We start from the raw sequence: 17,335 nt of genomic DNA on the forward strand, positions 1-17,335 counted from the left end.
TTTATATCAAGAGGAAGATAAACACAAAGAGCAAGGTTTTTTGTGGCAACAAAAAAAATTTTAGTGTTTAGAATATAAAGCAATACAGTGCAAGTGTGTAATACATAGCAACAGAATCAATCATATGTATATGACAAATGAATAAAAATAGGACATAGTTGACATATATTTCTTCATGAAAGTAACAAAGAAGCAATCATTACATAGGTGTTGTAATAGAATATCAATCCATTCGCAGACCAGTGGGGGTTGTTAGTAGATGTATTTTTCATATTGGAGTGTTCAATGTTAGGTTATAGTGCCCGACGCGTTTAGCCTGGATTGGCTTCCTCAGGGGTATATTTTATATTCGTTAACATCGGGCTGGTAAATAGTATAATATTAGAATTGGTTAGGGAGTTCATTATTAACGTCATTGGGAAAGGCAATAGCAAGAAAAGGAAAAAATATATACTTATATATAAGTATTACATTTTAAATTTTCAAAAAAGGTTATACTGTACTTACTCATTGTAATACAGTACAGGAACTTATAAGGTCTGCAGTAAGGTGGTCTCATCTGTATGATATATACGCACTTTACTGTTGCAGTTATTTGTGGTGAAAGCGTTTAGTGGCCTATTTCAGTACAAAAAGAAAAAATATACGCAGTCCACTGTTGCAGTTATTTGTGGTGAAAGCGTTTAGTGGCCTATTTCAGTACAGCAAGAAAAATATATACGCACTTCACTGGTACAGTTATTTGTGGTGAAAGCGTTTAGTGGCCTATTTCAGTACAAAAAGAAATATATAGTCTCAGTTCACTTCTGCAGTTATATGTGTTGAAAGCGTTTAGTGACGTATTTGAGTACAAAAAGAAAAAATATACGCAGTCCACTGTTGCAGTTATTTGTGGTGAAAGCGTTTAGTGGCCTATTTCAGTACAGCAAGAAAAATATATACGCACTTCACTGGTACAGTTATTTGTGGTGAAAGCGTTTAGTGGCCTATTTCAGTACAAAAAGAAATATATAGTCTCAGTTCACTTCTGCAGTTATATGTGTTGAAAGCGTTTAGTGACGTATTTGAATATCAGGAGGAGGCCACATAGTGGCACAACGACAGAGTCTTGAGGCAGCGGCAGCATCAGGAGGCTACAGAGTTGCACAATGACAGAGCCTAGAGGTGGCGGCGGCAGCAGCAGCACCCGGCGGAGACCACAGAGTGGCACATTGACAGAGTCTGGAGGTGGCAGCAGCAGCAGCATCAGGCGAAGACCACAGAGTGGCACAGTGACAGAGTCTGGAGGTGACGGCAGCATCAGGAGGCTACAGAGTGCCACATTGACAGAGTGTAGGGGTGGCTGCAGCAGCAGCATCAGGCGGAGACCACAGAATGGCAAGGTGACATAGTGTGGAAATTGCAGCAGCAGCAGCATCAGGAGGATTCCACAGAACGGCAAGGTGACATAGTGTGGAGATGGCAGCATCAGCATCAGTAAACCACAGAGTGGCAAGGTGACATAGTGTGGAGATGGCAGCAGCAGCATCAGTAAACCACAGAGTGGCAAGGTGACATAGTGTGGAGATGGCAGCATCAGGAGACCACAAAGTGACCCGGGGACAGAGTGGGGCGGTGGGTGGCAATACCAGTACCCGCTGACAAAGGTGGCTGAAAGAAGGAGCACTTGGCATCTGATGTGTGGCATCAGGCGGGTGGCAGCATCAGAGTAGTAGCTGAGGCAGGTAGCCAGAAGAAACCGGTCTCTTTTTTCAAGGTTTGGGTGAGGTGGCATAGATCATCTAATCAGATGCATCAGGCATTGGTGGGTGGAAATCCTGGCTGATCCATGCCTGATCCACATTTTGGGTGAGTTCTTCTTGGGGTAACTGGCCCCCGCCGCACTAAACACCCGCTCTGATGCCACACTACTGGCCGGGCAGGACAGCTTTTCCAGGGCACACTCAACCAGTTGTAGCCACAAATCCAGTTTGGCTACAAAGTAGTCCAGCGGATCTTTAATGACAGCTGGCAGGGTGCACTCCAAGTATGCCACCACCTGCTGGTTCAGGTTCTGCTCTGTCTAGCAGCTAGTGAGTAGTTCCTTCACTATCCAGGTGAAGAAAACTGCTCATCAGCGACTCTTGACTCAGGCTGCTGCTGATGGAGCTGGTACTGCTCCTGCCACCCCACCCCTCCCCAGCAGCCATGGCAGTGGAACATGAGTGCAGAGAGCCCCCCCAGTCAGACCTTCGATACAATGGACGATGGCGCAGATAGGCAGCGGCCAACTGACTACATAGGATGTTTCTGTAGTAGTTCAGTTTGTCCTCCCTCTCAGCGGGTGTAAAAAAGGTCCCCATTTTGGACCGGTAGCGAGGGTCCAACATGTGGATGGTGGAATTCCAACAGGTGGAAACGTCGCATATCAGCCTATGTTGGGGGATGCTGTTCTGCCCCTGCAGCTCAAGGTGGGTGTACTTTGTGGAGGCTGAGGACACGGAGGATGAGGAGGCAGAGGCGGACGTTGTCGCAGGATCATCAGTGTGAGAAAGCGGAGCCGGAAGCGGTGTCACCTGGCCAAGTTGCTGGTGTGGCTGTGCAGGAACCACATTCACCCAGTGGGCCGTAAAGGACATGTATTGTCCCTGACCGTAGTTACAGCTCCACACATCGGCGCTGCCATGCACTTTGGCAGACACCGACAGGCTCAAGGACTGGCCCACCTTCTGTTCTACATATTTGTGCAGGAATGGTACTGACCTTTTCGCAAATAAATGACGACTTGGGACTTTCCACCTCGGCTCGGCACAAGCCATCAGTTCTCTGAAAGGTGCAGAGTCCACCGCATTCAGCTTTTGCACCATTGAATGAGTGCAAGCATACTGTTGTCTATTGGCAATCGTTTCAGTGATCGATTGCAGACTGAATGACTGACGAGGAGGAGGAGCAAGAGCATCTGGACCAGCAGAAGATGAAAATGACATACAGCTCCCTTCGGCTGAAGTGGTGAAGCCTTGACTGCCTGAAACCCGTTGCGTGCCACTGGGGGATGCAGCGGTTCCGGCGGCAGACTAGACCACCACATCGGAGCCACGGTTCTCCCAGGCCAATTTATGGTGACGCTGACTATATTGACGCAGGGCCGTGGTGCCAACAATGGCACCCTGGGCAGGCCTCACCTTCTGCCCACATTTTCTACATATGGCCTAACCTCCGGTGGCTTAACTAAAAACTGCCACACCACTCTACCCCAGGCACATTTGGCTCCTGACCTCCCACTGCTGCCACCCGGCTGACTCCCAGCCATGTACCACCTTGCTGGCTGAGCTGATGCCTCACGGGCAAGCTGCCACTCTCTGCCACCCTCTTCTCTTGATGATGATGATCATAATGAGTGAGTCGAATTATGACTTAGTTGACATTGCTGAATCCTGGCTTTGTTCTTCACATGACTGGGCTGTCAATATTCCTGGGTATACTCTCTTTCGTAAAGACAGAACCAAACAAAAGGGTGGTGGTGTCTGTGTGTATGTGAGAAGTGATCTGAAAGTGAACGTGAAAGAAGAAATTGTGGATGGAACAAGCGATGAGGTTAAGACATTATGGGTGGAGTTAAATGTGGGGTTGAATAACACACAATTAATTATTGGAGTCTGCTTTAGGCCCCCCAGTGCTAAGGTAGAAATAGAAAATCAACTACTAGCACTGATAGAAAAAGCAGCCTTCTTTCTAACAACGCAGAGCTTATAATCGTCGAGTAGTGTCTGCACGTCACTGATGTCCTCCTCAACGGTCTCTGGGTCAGGAGCCTGACCGCCCGCAACACCACCTCCCACGCCACTCTCCTCATCATTACTTGCCCGCCTAGCGGAGGAAGTGGCGGATGTCTCCTCCAGATCTTGGCTGGGCAGTAGCTGCTGACTGTCCTCTACTAGCTCGTCCTCACTGTATAGTAGTGCTGAGCCCACAGCATACAATACTTTCATGGCTGAGGGAACAGCAAAGGACAGAGGCAGTTTGAGGACAGGTGAGGGCACAGGGCCTGCTCCCGAGCCATGCCAACTAAGGGTTGTGTCTTACGAACACACCGACTGTTGGCTGGCGGTGTCTGATGTCACTTGGGATGAAGTGGATGACCGAGTTAACCAATCAAGAACCGCTGGGTTGCTGGTCAAGACACGACCGCTAGATGACACCGGGAGCTCAGGCCTCTCGCTGCAACACCTGCTGACATGCCCTCTTACTCTGCTGCGACCTCTGCCTGCGCCAGAAACATTTAGGCCTTTGCCACTCCTCTGTGTCATTGAGCCACTCTGTAGCCTTCTGATGCTGCCGCCACCTCCAGACTCTGTCAATGTGCCACTCTGTGGTCTCTGCCTGATGCTGCTGCTGCCGACGCCACCTCTAGACTCTGTCATTGTGCCACTCTGTAGCCTCCTGATGCTGCCGACACCTCCAGACTCTGTCATTTGGCCTCCTCCTGATACTCAAATACGTCACTAAACGCTTTCACCACATATAACTGCAGAAGTGAACTGAAAATATATTTTTCTTTTTGTACTGAAATAGGCCACTAAACACTTTCACCACAAATAACTTCAACAGTGAACTGCATATATATTTTTCTTTTTGTACTGAAATAGGCCACTAAACGCTTTCACCACAAATAACTGCAGAAGTGAACTGAGAATATATTTTTGTTTTTGTACTGAAATAGGCCACTAAACGCTTTCACCACAAATAACTGCAGAAGTGAACTGAGAATATATTTTTCTTTTTTTACTGAAATAGGCCACTAAACTACTGAAATAGGCCACTAAACGCTTTCACCACAAATAACTGCCACAGTAAAGTGCGTGACGCTTTGGCGCTGCATATGTTGACGCAGGGGCCGTGGTGCCAACATTGGCACCCTGGCCAATCTTCACCTTCTGCCCACATATTCTACATATGACCATGTTAACGTCCTCCTGATGCTGCCGCCACCTCCAGACTCTGTCATTGGGCCACTCTGTGGTCTTCTCATGCTGCTTCCACCTCACCACTATGTCATTGTGCCACTCTGTGGACTTCTCACGCTGTTCTCCCACCCTGCCCACTCCATGACTGGGCCACTATTTTGCCTTTTTGGCCTGAATGACATCACTATTTTTTTGACCCTTCTTCTGATCTGTCAGAAGGGAGGAAAAAAGAGATGCACAACGGATCCTGTCTGTGTAGCAGCTGTAAGGCCTGTATGGTCCCATCAGAATTGGCTTATGATTTGGTGACCAAAAGCAGGAGTGGGTACAAAACACAGAAGACATGCAAATATTCCATTTTTTTTGGCATTGGCAATACTGATGGATTATTGAGCAAATGCTGACCGAGTGAAGGCATATGCTCCACAGACAGGATCCATTTTTTGTGGGTTATTGTTCTGAGGGATCAGAGGAAGGGCAAAGGAATCAGTGACGTCAACACAAACTTACTGCTGACACCCCCTCCACTCTGTCGGGGGGAGCTCTACTTGTATAAGCGGTAATTAGAACAGGTTCTGTAGACATCTCTGTGGAATCAGCTGACGAGGGTGTAAAAGGAGTGTGCTTCTTGTTGACGCTAACATGGACCTGTAAGGCTGAGTTCATACTTGAGTTATTTGGTCAGTTTTGGCCCCGTCACTGCCCAAATAAGTGAAGTGTGCAGTGATTCTAATAGCGACGTCTGTCATCATGTCATACTGACTCACAGTATTAGGTCACTACCACAGCAGACTCCTTATGCGTGTAACTGCAAGGCACAGTGTTCTACACCTCTATCAAGATTCTCTGCAGCCCGGAAATAGCTGTTTTTTATTGCGAATCGCCGCAAATAAATTCAGATCGAAGCAAATCTTTTTGGAAAATTCGGCGAACCGGCCGAATCAAATTTTCGAGAAATTCACTCATCACTAATACTATTCAACAAAGAATATACGTTATTATAAATAGTGTCAATATAGTTGATAAGAATTACATGTGAATATTTGTACAGACTGTTGAACCAACCCTTTTTTGAAAATTTAAAATGTAATGTTTTTATATATTTTTTCCTTTTCTTCCTATTCCCTTTCCCAATTACGTTAATAATTAACTCCCTAACCAATTATCTAATATTATACTATATACCAGCCAGATGTTAACAAATATGAAATATACCCCTGAGGAAACCAATCCAAGCAAAAGGCGTCAGGTACTGTAACCTAACACTGAACACTCCAATATGAAAAATATGTACATCTACTAACAACCACCATTGGTCTGTGAATGGATTTAATCTATTACAACAATTGCTTGTTACTTTCATGAACAAATATATGTCAACTATGTCCTCTTTTTATTAATTTGTCATATACACATGATTGATTCTGTTGCAATGTATTACACACTTGCACTGTATTGCTTTATATTCTGAACTGAACGCTAAATTTTTAATTTTTTTTGGCTACAAAAACTCTGCCCTTTGTCTTTATCTTCCTCTTGGGTGAAATTGGCCCCTATTTTATAACAGAATGAATTACCTCACTAATTGACACAATACTGCAATTTTTTTTAACAAGCCATTGTTTTGAATTTTCAATTACACAGAATCAGCAGCATGCATGTTATGACTATTGGGTCTACGACACCTACTAGTGCATTTTTTGCCATGTAGAAATATAATTTTTACCTAAAACTGGTCAGGTTAGTGGTCAGACTAAAACTAATATTTTTTTTTAAAAAAAAAAAGCACACCATTTTCTAATTCAAAGATTTTATGTATCAGGGCATAACAACAAAAAAAAACATCTGGTCCTTAGCAGATTCTAAAATTATGTAAATGTACACTTAGGTGTAAAACCCCACACAACAGATTACACCCTGTCATTAGTTATTTAAAAACTTAAAGCCAAAGTAGAGATGCCACATTGGGATTGCATATACAATTTAAAACGAAATGTCATATTCAGTGCATATAGTCTGTCATACAACTTGCAGACAGCTTGGTCACTGCCATCCATCCACACATCATTCACTGTTTCTGACACTACTGCTACCACTTAAGGCAAGTAAAGATGATGTTTAGGGTAGCCATACATTATTGATTATTGTCTCTAGGAACTTCTGATTTTGAGTCACTCTTAAAATTTACCTAAAGTCAACATTTGTACTTGTAATGTAAAGTAAAAAGTTGTTTGTTTTTGGTTTTTTTAAGTGCAACAAAAAAAAAGGGTTCAGCACCGCCTTTTTATTTGGAGTGCAGAGTACCCCGAGATACCTACATCACGTATCCCGGGATGCTCTGACTGCTCTTTCTGCACATGCCCGAGATCAGGGCATGTGCAGAAAGAGCAGCCAGAGCATCCCGAGGCATTTTTCCTCCGCGGGGAAAAAGAGACTGATCTCAAGGCTCTCTTTTGGGCAGCTGTAACACAATGACATTACTTGCGATACAAACCACAATAACATGAATGGGCACTAAGAAAGAGTGTTTATGCAAAATGGTCAGTAAAAAAAAAGTAGTTTATCAGCACTATTTTTATTATTAAAAATCATACAGCATGCATGATATATGGTTAGTGGGTATTTCTTAACACTGCCATGTGATTTTTGTAATCGATGTTCAATTACAAATGTTCAAAGCCAACATTCTGGTATACAATGAACGACACCTTGCTAATACTACATTTGGTCCCATTTTCCTTCAAAACTACCTTCATTCTTTGTGGCATGGATTAAAAAAGGTGCTAAAAATGTCCCTCAGGGATTTTTTTCCACACTTGCATGAAAACATAATCAACAACAGTTGCTTCAATTTTTTGGCTGCATGAACATAATGATTACCACATCTCAAATGTGGTCTGTTGGATTAGATTCAAATTGTAGTCTCAGATGCCTATTAGTTGTCAGAAGTGGCACCCAGTGTGGTCTCCTTCTGCTGTAGCCCATCTGTTTCAAAGTTCAACATTGCGCTTTCAGGGATGCTCTTCTGCATACATTGGTTGTGACAAGTGGTTATTTGAAATATTATTGCCTTTCCATTAGCTTAAATCAGCCTGAATATTCTCCTTTGACCTTTGTCATTATAAACATATTTTTTTGCCCAGAGAACTGCTATTTTTGCTTGATATACTCTCTTTAAATCCTAGATCAGACTAGTCCACCTGACACAACAAGTATGCCTAATTCAAAGTTACTTAACCACCTAGCCGCTATGCCCGTACGAAGGTCGGGCAAAAAAAAATGGCTAGGATGGTTAACCCCGTATTTTTGTCACATCCTTACCTCCATGGTCCCGCTGTGCACATCCAGCGGGACCATGGAGGTAAGGATTCCAGCGTCGTTTTCCTATTCCAGCGTCGTCCTCCGTCCATCGTCGTCCGTCGATCTCCCTCTCCAGCGTCGGGTGCCAGCGGGACCGGTAAGATGCCGGCCGGTATCTTGTGTTCCGCTGCCTGGCATCTTGTGTTCTGCCGCCCGGCCGGGTGAACACAAGATCCCGGCCGACTGAACACAAGATCCCGGCCGGCTGAACACAAGATCCCGGCCGACTGAACACAAGATCCCGGCCGGCTGAACACAAGATCCCGGCCGGCATCTTACCTGGTCCCGCTGATCGTCCACGTCCGTCTTCGTCCAGCGCCGGATGATCTCTGAAGCGAGAAGCCGTCCGGCGGATAAAAAAACCGGAAGGCTTCTGCGTGCGTGATGACGTCGGCACGTGTGCGGGAAATTCAAATAGAAACTCATTCATTCATTTTGTATTGGATTCAATACAAACTCCTGTATTCAATCCAATACAAAATAATTCAAATAAATACAAAGTTTTTAATTGGTAAATTCAAACTGTCATTTTGTATTGGATTGAATACAAACTCCTGTATCCAATCCAATACAAAAAATAAAAAAAAATAAAATAAAAGTAAATAACTTGTAAATTCAAATTTATATTTTGTATTTGATTGGATACAAACTTGCGTATCCAATCCAATACAAAATAATATAAAATTAATACAAAGTACATAACTGGTAAATTCAAACGCTCATTTTGTATTGGATAGAATACAAACTCCCGTATCCAATCCAATACAAAAAAATAAAACAAAATGAAAGTAAATACATTTTTTATATTTATATTATCTACTAGAACCCTTGTTCGGACATATTTCTGTAAGTTACAGGTCTACAAATTTAAAAAAAAATTTCATGAAAAACAGTGGATCACTTTTGGTACAGAAATCTAGACCTCAGTGTAACGCTCAGGTGGTTAAATCACCTTTCTTCCTCATTTCAATACTCAGAATCTTTGAACTTCAACAGGTCACCCTGAATATGTATATATTTTTCAACTAAATTATTTGATATCACAAGCTAGCACCCATATAATTTGTTGTGTGGTAGACATATTAGCTTTTCTATCACACCACATGTACAATGTTGACAAAACACTGAGAAAAGTTTTGTACTGTTCCTGAAATAATATCTGATTCCCATCACATTGTTCTTTAGTAAACATACCCTTCAGTAATGATGTTTGTTTGAATTAAATCTCCACCTTCTGATGGGATTATACACATTTACTCAGTATATAAGCCCTTAAACAGGTGCTGAATACTAAATAATGCCTCCCCAATTTCTTAATATACTTATGGCTGAACTTTCCAATGTTTACCACAAAATATTTGCATAATAAATTAAGTAACTGTCATCCCAAATTATCTTTTTCATTTAGTCAGAGTTGGGTTCTTTATCTCTCTGGATTTGATGTTTAAATATAAAAGTATGGTGATTTGAAAAAAATTGTCACTGACATTTCAAAGATTTATTGATGCAAGTAAAGCAGAATGTTGTGTTTTAAATAAAATATGGACTCTGTATTTTATGTTGTTTTTTTACAGTCTTTAATCCTAAGAGGGTCTTTGTACACATTTAAATGGCACTGATTTTAATAAAAGCAATATGCTATCTAAGTAGTGGACTGAGATAATTAGGGCCCACCATAGGAAGGGAGACAAAATATACACCTTAGAATTATAGGCACAGATGTAAAAAAAAGAAAAGAAAGGGCAAGGCCCCTCCATGTTACTTCCTCTGTGATGGGACGAAGAAGCAAATGAGGAGGACCCGATCCAGGAAACCGTGGGAGGGATCAACTAATCTGCGAAGGTAAAGGTGAGTGAGTTGTTTTTTTTTGTCAGTTTACTTCCCCTTTAAGTTCACCAAAAGCAATTCCTCACATGTAACAAAAGAATACCAGAGACTGCTCATATGAAAGAAATGCCCTTTCACTTTAGTGGCAAGTGGAAGAAATAGATGGGTATTAGAAAACAAATGCCCTATTACATGGATGACTGGTAAAGTTTTTTTTTTTTTGGTCTGTGAGAAGAATTGCCCTGCATTGTTGGTGAGAAAAAGCATGAGCAAGCTTGATTGGCCAGTGGAATGTTGCAGCAGTGTTGGTCAGTAGAAGGAAGAATAGCCCAGGATTGTTAGTAAAAAATAGCCCAACATGTTTTGTCATGTCCTAACAGTTTTGGCCATTGGGAGGAAAAATAGTGCACCATTGTTGATCAGTGGAAGGAGTAATGTGCCAACGTTGTTGGTCAGTGGAAACAGCATGTACGGTTGTAGAAGGAAAAATCTCTTACAATGGGTGTTTAGCTGTAATAAGCATGACCTAGTGTTTATGGTCAGTGGAAGAATAACTGGTATAGCACTGGTGATAGGAGTCCAACATTGATAGCCAGTGGAAGAATGTCTACCTCAGCATTGGTGGTTGGTAGGAGGAGCGTTTGTGTTTGTGGTTACTTTGTGGCACATGTCTCTGGCTTGGCTATGCCTAGTGATGTCCACAACTATTTTAAGGCATCTTCAGAAGGGGGTTTGAAAAGTGTCTCCAGGGTTACCTACATTCTACACAGTGTAGCTTGAAATAAGCTATGAAGATGTTTTCTCTTTATACACATACAGCTCGGTTAGAGAGGGTTACCTGTGTTTAGAAGTGTGTTGGCGGACACTTTATAAATGTTTCAACTGCAATGATATGACCTAAAGCAACAGGTTTAGCTTACTTGGTGTACTGCATTCATATCACCCTCTACTTTTGTGCTCTAAAAGCCCCAAACACAAGGCACATTGAATATGTATACTTTGACTCTGGAAAAGCGGACTGCTTCACTAATCACTACACTCCCTGTATCAAGAGACATTAAAATTTGCATGTTAAATTGTCTAGATATTGCAGCTTTCAAGATGATCCTGAAGTCACATGTATATCTTACCAGCCAGAAAAATTCCATATACGAACATATACATTCCTGTGTCTAAATGGGAAGTGTATAAATATGATGACTATAGTCATATGTCAATACACAGTCCAAGGCCATTTTGGACAGAAGACAATTAACCTAACTGCGGGTTTTTGAAATGTGAGAGGAAACCAGGTTGCCTGGAGGAAAACCATGCAAACATACAAACTCTATACAGATAGTTTCTTTGAACCTGTGACCTGCAAAGGCAAGATCCTACCCGCTGAATCACCATGCTATTATAATGTAGTCAACTTTAGTGTAGTTCTGGGTAAACTGATTTAGTCCACAACAGACCTAATTGTGGTAAGATGGCCCCATCAAGCCTAGACCTCAACCTAACTGAGATTCTGCAAAAATATACCCTGTCTGGCCAGCCACCACTCACAAACAAGCTTTGTTTTTTTCGACCCACAACAGGACTTAACTGCTGGGTGCTTTTTGATGGATTAATAGCAATTGTCTTCTTTTGTAGGGTCTTTAATAAGGAAAAACATGTATGCATTGCAGAGGTGAACTTCAGGTTTTTTTTGTTATTTTACCTTGACATTGTCTTGCTGTTTTGATGATTTTTCCTTGCTATTCATCAAGGGTCTTCTTTTTTTCTTTTTAGAACTGGAGTACTTTTACTAAAAGTAATAGGAAATAAATGCAGGTGTGGATAGGGAGCAAAGAGGGTGTGTATGGGGGGAAAGGGAATATTGGGGGCGGTCACACACCTCATCTGTGTAGAACTGTTTATTCAGTATGTTACCATACCCAGAACAACCTGTTTAGCTGTCTTTTATCCAACTTGTAATTATATATCTGTTAGTTTAAATTAAATATTATCCTTCACTTGTGTTCTGATGTTCTTAATTTTCTGCATAAATTACCATGAAATCATGCTAGAGGATTGTGTCTCTTATAACACAGCATTCATCAAGTTTTAATTTAATAATTCAGCATTGTTCTGTGGTCATTGTGGGTTTCTTTTTAGTTTATAATGTTCTAATTTCCTTCTTTTCTGATCTGAGACTGATAACGTTGAAACATTTTGCTCTTGAACATTGTCTGATTGAAAACTGCCATGTTGACTTTCTCATATCCTCTTTTATCAGTCTTTCAGAAATAGTATTTTTTTGTACATCTGAAGATGCAATATGATATTCATCCATTCCTGTTCAGTTTGCTTACCCATCTCACAGCCCAAAGTGCCTAACCTCTGATTCATACCAACATTCTGGGCCTTATTGCCAACAAACTATCATGCTTTTATTCATTTTGTAGCATAAAAGGTACATTCCAGTCAATATTAAAAATAATGCCCTAAATGCATACATATGGTGGGGTTTATTTACTTAAGGCATAACAACCGTTCACTTGGTTCCATCAATAAAATGAAAGCTGTCTTTAGTTTGAATACCCCAACATGTGCATGTGTGATTTAAAAAACAGGATTACTTCAATTACCATTGAGAGACACAGGGTTTTATGGCTGAAACACTTGTTCACAGAATATGCCTCCAAAAAGGCCCAGTTCTTCCTCCTATTTGTGAGTGACAAATAAATAAATATATATATATATGTATATTTATATATATATATATATATATATAGCGTGTTATCAGCATTATCAGCAGGATTAGGACTCCACAAGCAAAAAGCACTCATTTGCGCCTAAATGGTCTTTTCATATCACCAGGACCAACATGACCCCATGTGGCATGTGGCATCCAGTGGCAAATCTACCTTTACAGAAAGGTTTACACCACCCATGATAAAGATAGTCTTTCAGAGCCTTTGGACAAATTTTCAGATTTAAGTCTTAATTTTAGCAGCTCCAGTCCACTCATCAAATAACTTTCCAGTGTGGTATGTTCACAGTGCTGCTTATGATGTCAACCACATGGCAGCCACGCAGAGAAACATTTTATCTGCATAGGACAAACATTGACTCTTGTGCTTTAATAAGGAACTCCAGCTGAATCTTTTTGCCCAGATGTCTCTGATATGTTGGCTTGTGTATTTAACTTACAGCCAATTACTTTCTTACCTGATTAAAGAAAATATTCAGGATGTACAAAAGCCTTCTAGGCAAACGGGGGGGGGGGGGGGAAGGAGGGCTAGGCATCCTGATATTGTAGGGCTATCGGATGCTGGTGAAAATGAAGCTTCCAATAAATTTTCCGGAGCTACACATGATTTACCTTTTCTTCCATACGGTAATGTATCTTTCATGTCATCTAGTCTGAATCCAGTCAATTAATGCCACAGTAGTGGTGTATATTATCCATCAAAGACAGACTGCCTGGAGAGTGATTCCTCCATCAAGAGGTGTTCCTGGAAATGTTTTTTTTTTTTTTTTTGGGGAAACCAAAACACAGATTTTATGGCATCCATCACTACCTCTCACCATTACGTATCTCCCATCCTATTGTGTTTTTGGAATTCCCCCACCTACTAGATTGCAAGCTCCTCGGGGCAGGGTCCTCTCCTCCTGTATCACTGTCTGTGATAGTCTGTCATTTACAACCCCTATTTAATGTGCAGCACTGCGTAATATGTTGGCGCTATAAAAATCCTGTTTATTAATAATATTATTAAATATCCCACTTGAACCAGAAACTGGACAGGTTTTAGGTCTTCACTCATTTTTCCTTGTCAGAGTTCGTTTCGTTCTTAAAGAGGGTGAGTGTTTAAAGGTGGCCTTGAGCTCTATAAAGGAGCAGGTGTCTGCCTTGACTTTTCTCTTTCTGACTGTCCTTTCTTTGATCTTTATCTTTGTGCAAAAAATCATTTATTTCTCCTCCTGCTGGATCTTCATTTAAGTTCGGGATCTACATTTAGTCAGCCCTACATGATACCATTAATCCCTGCAACTCATATTCCCTATCCCACAGGGTGGTGCTTTTTGCAGCAATTACCTTGGGTTGGATGGTTTCTGAATTTTTAAAAAATATTTTTCTTTTGGCGTATAAGTTAATGGCTTCTTCTATAAAGTACTTTTTATGATGTTTGCACAGGAAGTACTGAGGTTCTGACTCCAAAACATTCCCTTTTTGCCGCAAGTTGTTCCTGCCTTCCACATTAAGTATAGGGTTTTTCAATTGCGTTTTGCGGAACCCTAGAGTTCTCTGAGAAGTCCACAGGGGTTCCACAGCAAAAAAGGTAAAGCAGTGGAAGGAATCCAAGTATTGAGTTCTGAAGCATCTGCCTGACTGTCACTTTGAGGGGTAGTTGCTAGTATAAACCAGCATCCTATGCAGACTGTGAGCAGAAGCTTCCTAGTTTCCGGTGTTTCCTGCTTTCTCTGGTTTGTCCTAAAACTGTCCTAGGTGGGCTGTATGGTATTCCTCTTGAATTGGGGTCTTATCTCTGACCTCTGGGTGAGCATTCTTGCATTCTATTCATGGATCAGCATCCTCTCCCTGACTAGCTGGTGTGTAGTGTCCTGACTAGTGTACAGTGTTGGACTGAACATCTTGTATTTTTGGAGAGTGAGATACTGTGAATATATTTGGTACTGACAAACTTGATAATGTTGCAAGTAGCATAATTTTATTGAGATGAAATTGGCACTGCAAAAGAGTTTCAAATATACAAATTATTTTTTTTTTTTCTTTTTTAACAATCATTTTAAAAATCAGCACAAAAAAATTATTACAAACAAAACAATTACAAACATTAAGTATGGAAAAATTGTAAGTATGGAAAAAATTACAATTTCCAAACCTTAATATAGGGTGGTGTAGTTGGCCAATAAATTAATGTAAAAGTCTTTATAGTGCAAAAATCGGTTGATATACAGTCAATGCGTTTTAGTCTTAATGTCACTGCTTCATCAGGATCACGATTAATCTAAATAAATACGAATAAAAAACAGGCCAACATTCACCTTAATTATATTGATATCCACAGCAAGTTATGATACATTTTAAAAATTTCACAAAGAAAACATTAGGAAAACTTCAGTGAGAAACATCAGCAAAGATCAGACACCATCAAGATATAAATCTAAGTTCTTTATGCTTGATGTCAATGGGCGCAACAATGCCCTGCATTGCACAGGATGAATTCAACTTCATCTCATTCATAGGTTTATTAAATATTCCCTCAATGAGTATGCTTTATTGCTCTTCTACATGAAACTCAATGTGTATTAGATGTTTGCTAGAAGGCTACAGCAGTACATGTGCAGCATAGAGTCTGATTTGTATTAACAAACTCTTACATTACCTTTTACATTAGTTTAAAATGAATAAATAGGAAAGAAATACAAATCTTTTTATGTATTTTTGCATCCCAGTGCTGTTTTTTTTTCCCACAACCTTATTGGACCATTACTGTGCACACACTTCAGCAACAGCTTCACTTTGTTGATCTGAACTGGCTTCCTGATTGTAACAATAGTTGAACACACAGGTGCAGTGGCATAGTTTCCATCAGAAGACCTTAAAACAGGTTGGCAATTAAAGACCACCTTTTGGAGACGGTGGTCATCCTTTAACAGGAAGTGCCTAAATGAGGACCTTTATTGTACTACACGAAGGGTTATTTTAATGCTGAGAACAGGTTGAAAATGTCCTAAAACGATTTTTACATTAACAGTTTACAACTTGAACAAAATTTTAGTTATTTGATTTAGACTAACTTTAGTTTTCTTTTGCTAATTTACCTTTTTTATTATTACAGGAAAAATATGACATTACCAAATATGAGAACATTTCATTAATATGTTCCTTGTTAGAAAATCTTCTTCAGCAAATAGAGGAGAAGGAAAAATCGCATTCTGAAACCTTTAGTGATGGAACAAAATTGGTTGTACAGAGTCTTTACCACACAGTACTTCAGATTTCTGATAGTTTTCCATTGTTAAGTATTATCCTGTGGAGGCTAACAACATTATTTTCATGCATAAGAACTGAAGATAGATGATTTTTGTATCAAGTTCATCCACCATTTGACAAAACAAAATATTTATAAAAGTGATACTCAACTTTTAGATGTCTATTATTTGATTTTTATTTCCATATCCATATGTTAAGCAGTGACTTTATTGTGTTTTTTTTTTTTATTTTACTGTAAAAACACTTTTTGACATGTACATGATATTAAGCTAAACATTACACATGCAAAATGTAACAATGTAAGAAATATTAGGAAGTAATGTAAGTAGTAGTAAAAACAATTACTAGCATGCCAATTTTTTGTTTGACAGAATACACTTTCTTGCCAGAAAAATCTTTTTTTCTCATTTTGGTTAAAAAATAATGTTTGTGATGCTGCCTAATGCACAGGAGCAGCATAGACTTTCTGTTTGATACAAAAATGTGAATCTTAGTGCCGGTAAGGCGGGTGGGAGCTAATGATAAAGAAGGACAATACTGTGGGAAAAAATGCTTCTGAGAACAGGGTATTGCAGTTTGAATTAAAGAACAGGACAAATGGTTCCCCTCCACCCATCCCCCCTTTTTTGTTGAGCTCCACTTGAACCTGTTTTCTCTTAGTGTAGGTTAGGGTGAAGTTATATTTTGATTTGTGTTAGCCCCAATCACATGTGAATGATAACACCTGTTAAAAATGTATTCATTTTTTTTTAAATTAACTTGCAGCCCTTTAAATTAGTGTTAGTCAACTTGCCTGTTTGTTTCATCGACAGTTCATCGAACCTGAGCCTTGGGGTCAGGTTGATTCAAGAGCAAAATTTGAATCCCATTAAAAACAATGGGGGAAAAACTCAGATTTATATTCTGGTGTTTGGAGGGCAGACATAAAAAAAAAAGGAATGTGATGTCACAGAACAGAAAGGGGGTATTTTTTAGCAATGGGAAGCTGCATTTTTTGCAGCTGTGAGGACAACATGGGGGGAGGCCCACCTTCAGTTATACAGTCCTCAGAGCATAAAAAAGGCAGAAGACCTGCAGCCTCCAAGTAAACATCAGGTTGATTTGAGGACATTGGAAGGGTTCTCTTGACAAAGCAAAAATAAATAGCAAGGTCTATCACAGCAAAGGCAGAGATTCCCAACATGCCTTCTTGAGATTGCCAATATAAGTAAGTCAAAGT

The 17,335-nt window shown here is 40.4% G+C and overlaps 1 long non-coding RNA gene across 1 annotated transcript in view; it reads left to right on the plus strand.

The window, feature by feature from the left end:
- The window catches only part of LOC140328740 (uncharacterized), a 75,598-nt gene extending 58,724 nt beyond the window's left edge, over positions 1-16,874 (plus strand). The window contains exon 3 of the long non-coding RNA XR_011920344.1: positions 15,962-16,874. This is a non-coding gene — a long non-coding RNA (uncharacterized lncRNA). The remainder of the gene's footprint in view (positions 1-15,961) is intronic.
- Positions 16,875-17,335: the final 461 nt, after the last annotated feature.

The sequence above is a fragment of the Pyxicephalus adspersus genome, chromosome 4 (assembly GCF_032062135.1).
Source record: "Pyxicephalus adspersus chromosome 4, UCB_Pads_2.0, whole genome shotgun sequence".
Taxonomy (NCBI): domain Eukaryota; kingdom Metazoa; phylum Chordata; class Amphibia; order Anura; family Pyxicephalidae; genus Pyxicephalus; species Pyxicephalus adspersus.